The sequence below is a fragment of the Taudactylus pleione genome, unplaced genomic scaffold (genome assembly GCF_031769625.1).
Source record: "Taudactylus pleione unplaced genomic scaffold, aTauple2 ptg000318l, whole genome shotgun sequence".
Classification (NCBI taxonomy): Eukaryota; Metazoa; Chordata; class Amphibia; order Anura; family Myobatrachidae; genus Taudactylus; species Taudactylus pleione.
Window position 1 is genome coordinate 2,286,446 of NW_028284719.1, and position 8,479 is coordinate 2,294,924.

The 8,479-nt window shown below is 38.6% G+C and overlaps 1 pseudogene across 1 annotated transcript; it reads right to left on the reverse strand.

Moving 5' to 3' along the window:
• Window positions 1–310: 310 nt before the first annotated feature.
• On the reverse strand, window positions 311–7,858 carry LOC148509638 (nicotinamide N-methyltransferase-like; annotated as a pseudogene). The gene is made up of 3 exons (XR_015869415.1): window positions 7,693–7,858; window positions 2,586–2,793; window positions 311–777 (listed from the first exon to the last, which is right to left on the reverse strand). The product of XR_015869415.1 is annotated as a nicotinamide N-methyltransferase-like (transcript).
• Between the last annotated feature and the right edge of the window lie 621 nt (window positions 7,859–8,479).

The following is an 8,479-nucleotide window of genomic DNA, read 5'->3' on the forward strand; positions in this document are numbered from 1 at the left end:
CAAAATTAAGTGATAGATCTTAATCAACTATAAAATTAACTTATGTGTAAATATCCATAATCAGTTCATATAATTCTTGTACTACTATTGACAAATCATCTGCAATTATTTAATTTAAGATTAACAGTGGCAATGTCACATGAACATCTGATATCTACGTATTTTTCCTGACTTATTAGGAGTATATTTACTAATGGGAGAGTTTTTAGAAGTGGAGATGTTGCCCATAGCAATCAATCAGATTCTAGCTATTATCTTCTAGAAGGTGTTAGATAAATATTAAGTAGAATTTGATTTGTTGCTATGGGCAACATCTCCATATTTAAAATCCTGCACTGTAGTAAATATACCCCTTAGTTGCATTTATGAGCTGTTATGAATATAAGTGAATCATAATCAGCAAGATCACTCACTGACTTTCTTCTTTGTACATCACAATGATCAATAATAAACCCTTCTCCTATAAGAACATTTCTTGCATAGTCCTCATCACAGTTGTACAAATGGAACTTGTCCTGCCCAATCATGTAATAAGATGCATTTAAAGATCCAAATAATATCAGGCGTCCTCCAGGTTTCAGTAACTTTGATATTTTCCTCAGATATCGGAGGTAATCTTCGTGGTCTTTGCAGATGACCATCAGCAGCCAGACACTGATCACACAGTCGGCTTTTGGTAGCACCACCGGGTCGGTGAGGTTTTCTTTATCCATGTCACATTTCACTATTTATTTTATGGCTGTCTTCAGCCTCATTTCTTTGTCCTCACATTGGTTACTGAAATCACAAACAAAAGAATTGTCATAGAGAAGTGTGTAAACATGTTGGCCTCTTAGCAAATTCGCATTTCCACCAGTTTATGTATCAATGTAACACGCGGTTTATATGAAAACATTGAAAAAAATGTGTGTATGTGTGTGTTTACACCTTCTGCCTGGAGTAGTTGGGTAGTTTGGGAAGATTAAAAATTAGATAGACATATGAATGTGACTAGTTCGTTTTCTAGAGATAGAAAATTTACAGAGGCCGATGTATAATAAGATACTACTTGTTTATTGTTAATGGTCTGAGCATTAAAATCTACATACTACACACAGCCATTGGAATTGAAACACATATTTTTAATTATAAAATGTCAATGATCTGTCGTTTGCACAACTGTGTGAATTACAGTATATCTTCTTTATGTAATGCTACAGTGCAGCACCCGGCTCTTGTCACTTAGGAGTCGGCACTTTGGTGTCACCCCTGGGTGGGTGACAATGGGGTGCGGCCCACATCCCCCTTGTAATGCCACTGCAGCCATGCAACTGAATGTGCAAGAACTGAGATGCCCACTTTGAGCATTTTGTACACTCAAATGCTTCTTGATAGTATGTACTCAACCAGGGGCGGATTGGGATGGAAAACCAGCCTGGGAAATTTATGGAAGCAACCCTAATGGGGGTGGGGTCTGTCGAGGGGGTGGGATCCCTTCTCATAATGCCTGATTCTGACTTGGACATAGTTGCAACTGTCCTTGCATCTTTTGCTAGTTTCGTCTGTGATTTTAAGCTAATTCCGCTATAATGTAATTCCCTGGTGTATAGTCCAAATATGCAAGGACGGAGACACCCACTTCCAGTGTCTAAGGGGTCTATTCACTAATCCATGGAGAGAGATAAAATGGAGAAAGATAAGTCCTAGGCAATCAGCTCCTAACTGTCAGTTTACAGGCTGTGTTTGAAAAATGACAGTTAGGAGCTGATTGGCTGAGACTTATCTTTCTCCATTTACAGAGGCGGGCTGGGCCGGGGGGTAGGGTACCATGTGCTCCCTGGGCTGCAGTGCCATATACTGTCCGGGGCTGCAGTGGGCAGACTGTGTCTCTGTGACACAGGCTGCACCACGTGCATAGTGCTGACAGGACGGAGTGCGGTCAGGACTACACAGTGACTGACAAACACACAGCCGCCTACTCCGGCAGCTGTGTGTTTGTTTTAAGCAGCAGCCAATGAGAGTCTGTCAGACTCTTACTGACTGCTGCTGTGCCCACTGCAGGAGCTGATCCATCTTTCAGCTCCTGCAGTAGGTAATTGGAGAGATGGCTGACGGGGGAGAAGCAAATGCTGCTTCTCCCCCGTCAGCCATACATATATTTTTTTAAACATCATTAAAGCCTCTGCACTTGTGCAGGAGCTGTGCAGCTGAGCTACCCAATCGGAGCTAAACTAAGCTCCGATTGTGGCAGCGGTACAGAGGTGCGGGGGCAAGGAGGTTAGATTATTGATGGGGGGCCCACCATCACTAAGCTGCTGCACTGCTTAGCTGCACGATCACGGCAGCGGGATGCAGGTCAGTCCTTGAAGAGTGGGCTGGTCGGCTGCCGGCCACCAAGGGGACTGGCCCAGCGGGAACTGGCCCAGCTTCCCAGCGGCCCAATCCACTGCTGTACTCAACATACTGTAGCATGTTACTCATAATCAGGGCTATTGTCCATACACTATTACGATTGTGTCACACCATGTGCATTCCTTGTCATAGTTTTGGTGAGTGAAGCATTGACAAAGGATCAATATATACTGACAGTGAGACAGATACTCAACCTGTTTCCTTCTAACTCTGTAATATATGATGTTGTGTGATTCCAATCAAACGCTCCTGTACGTGTGTTCAGCCATCGGTTCAGCTCCATAATGCATTTCTCATTGGACCTCAGTATATAGATGTCTCTGAAAAACTTGCTGGCTGAATGGAGATGGTGAATTAAGGGACCAGCACTAATGTCCATTAAAATTTCTCCATTAATGTGACCTTAAGAGAGAGATTGTGATGATTAAAATGTGCAATATGATAAATGACTATTGTAAACATGTGATGTTATAGATACACAGCATCACAACAATCCTATTACTTATTAAATGTATGAGGAATGTGGACTCATTCAAAAAGTCATCTTTATACAGTACATACTTGCCTACCTTCCCGAGACCTGCGGGAGGCTCCCGATTTGTCAGCTAACCCCCCGCAAACTCGGGAAATAAGGCACTTACCCTGCATTCTGGCCGCTTCCTAGTTAGCAGAATGCAAGAGATGTGCCCAATTACCTAGTGAAGTGGGCAGAATTTTCTTACCAACCGGCAGACTTGTTAGTTGGGTGTGTGGCCTAATGACTCAATTCTATGAGAATTGCTTCATTTGACCATACCCCTAGTCAAATATGCAGGATTCACTGTATTTTATTGCAAGGGTGCAGTGCTTAATGACACAGTTCATCTGGCCCCGCCTCCACTGCAACCCCCAGCATCTCCTCTCAGGCACACTCCCAGAGAGGTAAATGTTAAGGTCGGAAGTATGTCTTTATATCACAGGCAATCTATTTTTTCTATTTTTTCAGTGCATCTATTTAATAGAAACAACACTGACTTCTGGATAATAAAATTTAGTGCATTATTTATGTATAAAGAATGGGGGGAACATTTATTAAGAATCTTGTCTGGCTGAGTTTTGAACACACTCTGCGAGTATATTTACTAAAGTGAAAGTTTTTGAAGTGGAGATGTTGCTCATAGAAACCAATCAGATTCTACTTAATTTAGAAGAAGATAATAACTAGAATCTGGTTGCTCTGGGCAACCTCTCCATTTCTAAAAACTCTTACTATAGTAAATACTGTATACCCCAGCATCTCTGGGATATGAGTGAGTTTTTCACAATCAACCATATGAATTTATTAAGAATCGTGTTTGACCAGTTTATTCAGTGTGATATTGTAGTGAATGGGTTAAAAGTTAAACAAAATGGTGTACTCCCCCACCATAAAAAAAGCATAACCAGCCCAGGACCTTTGAGCCAGTTTTGGTACATGAAAATCCGGGGAAAAACCGACATGGGTTTCCCCCATTTTTCCTATAACCAGCACCGGGCTGAACAAGCTGGGGTGGTAATGACACAACAGGTAGACACACCGAATGAGGTACTAATATTGGTCTTCAAAGTGGATCCACAAGTCCCAGCTAGACTGCCAGCAGGCTGCTGCACCTGTACCTCCACTGTTAAAAAAATACACAAAAAACCAAGTACACTCACCAAATGTTTTTATTCTTTATTACACATTTAATCACTTACTCACCCTCAGTAACACTCAATTGCAATCACACATTAATTACTTACCTACTCTCAGGTGCTGATCGGTCCTCTTGTCCAGTAGAACCCAGTCTTCATAAAATAATAAAAGACTCACAAAGAAACCACAGACCGTTATACTGTATACACAGTATAGTGCTACCAAAATGATGAGGTTTCCTGCACCTTAGCTGCTCTTAGACAATCAGTTACTATTACAGCAGCTGCTGATTGGCCAAGAGCAACTGGACTCTTAGTCAATCATAGCTAATGTTAAAGTAAATACATTTTTGGGGGTCCCTATTTTCCAGGGTTTGCCAGCCCTGGGCTGGCCAATTTGGGTCTGGAGAATGATTTGTCAGGAGTACCCCATGCTGAGGTCCTCTTGCTGTGCCATTATCAACCCAGCTGGTTTAGCCAGAGCTGGTTATATGAAATAGGAGAGCACCACATTGTTTTTCCCTCAATTTTATTTTTCTAGGACAGTCTTAAATGTCTGAGGCTGGTTATGCTTTTGGTGAGGAACCCCATCCCGTTTATTTTTCTGTGTAAATCAGGGGACTTCTAACGCATTTCTTCACAACCAAGCGATTTCATCAGATGTGTGTCCCAATATTTCCAACCCAATGGCTCTACCTTTTTTTATTTAAACCTTATTCTAAACATATACTTAAAACCAACTGTACCCAGTCATGGGTTTGCCATATGTTCAGTCATCAGTTTGTGATTTGATAGTAAATTTAAGTATACATTTTTATTAGTAAATAAACTGTTTTAAAAATTATTATATACTAATAAGAAATATATCTAATTTCTCAAACACAAATAGTTAATTCTACTCTATTTTTTAAGCATCATCTAGTGCCAGAGATAATTATTAATTACTTAATTAGCCATAAAGTGCATTTTTCAATTCCATATAAACCATATACATTTATAAATAGGGAATACAATATTGGATACCTGTCATAAAAATCTGATTTAACATAAACTTAAAGATTTTGACAGAGTTATAACACAAATCCTATACTATATTAGAAAGACTAGTGAAATACCTAATTGTCTTTTACCATTAATATGTCTGTAACTTTACCATTGTTGGTTCTAAAGTCCAAAGAGTACTAAACTGTTAAGTCAATAATTCCAAGCAACCTCTTGTCATCAAAGTGTTCTAAAGCAGTCACCATACCTCGTCATAATTTTTACTTGTTCTAGACCTGTGACTCGTAGTCAACCCAGGTTTTCTCACAAACTTCAGCATCATGATGGTAAAGGCTGGGTGTCAAAAAGCCTTTTTCTATATTTCAAACCTATATTTGAGGGGTTTGGTTGTAAGATCTACATAATATAGATCACAACTACACCGAATCAAAAACACTACAAACCTTGTGTTGCAAGTAATCAATCACTTAATGGGGTAAACTGACATGAGTGAAGTTTGAATTTCAGTTTTGATAGTTATGTAACCACAAGTATTGCAACTGGTCTTGTTACATTTATAGCAACCCTGTATACTAGATGTCAACCAATGGGAGGGAGGCTGTGATATACATTATTATAAGTTTAAAATGGCTAGGTGAAATCATAGTTTTATGGTTTTCATTTTTTCTTAAAAATAACATTATGGTTAGAAGCTAATAATATCAGGGAGTAATGGATCTTGTTTGAGAATGGAGTAATGTTGACTAAAATCCCTTAGATTTCATAAAATATTGTTATACAGGCTAGATCAAATTTTAAATTAGTTTATATGATATTAGTAATATTCAAATGTTTGGGTTAAAGGAGTTTAGCTCTGTCCATGGCAATACTTCTTGAAGGGTCTTTTCTACCAAAGATAGGGGATAGCCCCTATCTATGAAAGAAGTGGCCATACTTTTGAATTTTGTTTAAAACTCCGGGACCGAGAAACAATTCTGTTTAATGCACATAAATTAGCCCTTGGGTACATTATCTTTCCAAATCTTATAGTGGAAACTACTGTAATGTAAATACTAATTGGTATTGACAGGTTTTTTGCAGGCTTTATTCATAATGCTGCCCTTATGAATATATAGGGTCAATTTAATATAATATGTAAAATATAGCTGAATGAATTAGACTTTTAAACCAAAGGGATTATTGTTCAGTGAGTCCACAAACAAAAGTGTCAGTGATTCTCCACCACCCCATATCATAAAAAGTTAATCTATATAGCGGCCATAAAAAAACAGGTCTGCACCATAGTTGCACTCATAAATATGGGCTCAGTCAAATCTGCCCATATAGAGGTTGGCATGACTTTGAGTGAACCTGGTCCCCATAGCCATTCCCCACACCTGTGGATAATAACAAGAATCAAAATTAAAAATATGCATTAAAAATAATTTTATAGATGTAAGGGCAAAATTTATTTCTTATATGGTAATTTTGGTATCATGACACAACACTATCTTAAGGGTATCTGACCCTTTGTCATGGGGGATGTTTGTATATAATGACTCTACTGTACATCTAATGATAGGAAGGCTTAACCTTTTTCCCAGAAAAAAATAGAATTTATGTTTAGTAGATGTATTGAGTTGCAGATGTATGACCTTAGACTAAGCACTTTTGATTGCAAAACCTAATCCATATACTGGGATGGGAGGATGTGAGGGACACCTCTCCCGAGATAATTGGAGGACCAGGGAGGTAATAGGTGGGTAGCTTGCCAGACACGGGTATGTCACACCTGTGTTGCTGCAAACAAATGCATCTCAGGATGCAATAGGGTTGATGCTGGTCGCCATGTTCAAATAGAGAAAATGTACCTGCTATAAGCTTTGATGTTGAGAATGATGGAGCATCTAATGATGCAGTGATACTGAATAGTTCAGCTGCAGGTGGGCATATCAGTAGGACTGTAGAATGGAATTTAGAATGTAAGCCCTCTACCCTCTTGTGCTTCTCTTTGCAACTCTACTTTCATCTACTTCTTACTCCCCACTAGGGCACCTAATACTTGGTTGCTTTGCTCTGTTGCTTATCTGGGTTTTATGGTCGCTAATGTAGCAATGTATATTATCCATGTCCTGTATTGTATTGTCCTGTAAGTCACTGGTCAACAATTTGTTTATATACTTTGTAAGGTGCTGTGGAACACTTGTGGCACCATATAAATAAATAATAATAATAATAATAATAATAATAATAATAATAATAAGAAGAAGAAGAAGAAGAAGAAGAAGAAGATGAAACCTGCAGAATTAGCATAAAGGAGAAGACACAGCTATGGCAAAAAATCCAGCTGTGGCCATATCTGCGTGCACTTGTTAAGTGATCCAGTCAATGTCATTAAGCAGTCTCCATGCACAGACTAGGTCAAGCTGTTCTTAAATACACTGCATCTTATTCACCTCTGACAAATGTTAGATCCCTATAACATGTAAGCTGACAGGTTCTGTCTTTGTAGACATTTCATTACGTTCAGAACTAATTGTTTAAAACAAGTGTGGAATGGATGTAAAGAAACAAATGTAAAAGCTGTTTCTGTACTTTAACAAATGCACCTAAAGTAACACAGAAATAATGTAACCTTTGCAGTGAGATAAAATATAGTACACATACCCATGCTGAATAGATGGTGAAGCTTCTCCATGGGAAATATCAATGCATCCTCTCCAAAACCCATTTCTGCTTTATCAGAAAAATAAGTATCCAGAAGACATCTTGAATCAAAGTCATCTACATGATAGAGCTTATGGGGGTTACAATCCATCTTGTATGTCTTGTATTATTGTATCGCTTCTGGCTGACTGTCACATTCTATGTCTCTGTACACAAGAGTTCTATTTATATTCATTAGGATCCAGCTACAGTCATATGATGGTTGAGTCAGTCATGGGAATGCAAATAATAATACCATAAACTTTTATGTAACTTACATTATCATAGAATCTACTTTCCATTTTAAATGTATAAAAACTCAATAAATATGTAAGTATGCAGTATATCATTATAATATCTTTAGTAAGAACAAGTTCAAAATCAAACACTTCAATTAAAGAAAATGTAAAATATGAGATCGGTTACTTTTGTGGACTTTTTTAATAAGATAGAGGCCCATCCTTAAAGGGTATGAACAGCCACCACAGAAGCTTAACTAACCATTAGAGAATACATGGTATGGGCCCCTTTATAAATATATAGCGTCAGTGGCGTAACTAGGGTATTTGGAGCCCAGGGGAAATTTGAAATGGGAGCCCACCCCCTCCGATATGTGCGCGGAAAAGAATGGGTGTGGTCACTTAAAAATGGGGCGTGTCAACATGACACACCTCTTTATTTTCATGCTGAACATTCCTATCTATATGCACCTTAACCCCAGTAGTACCCCTTATACAGTACCCCCAGT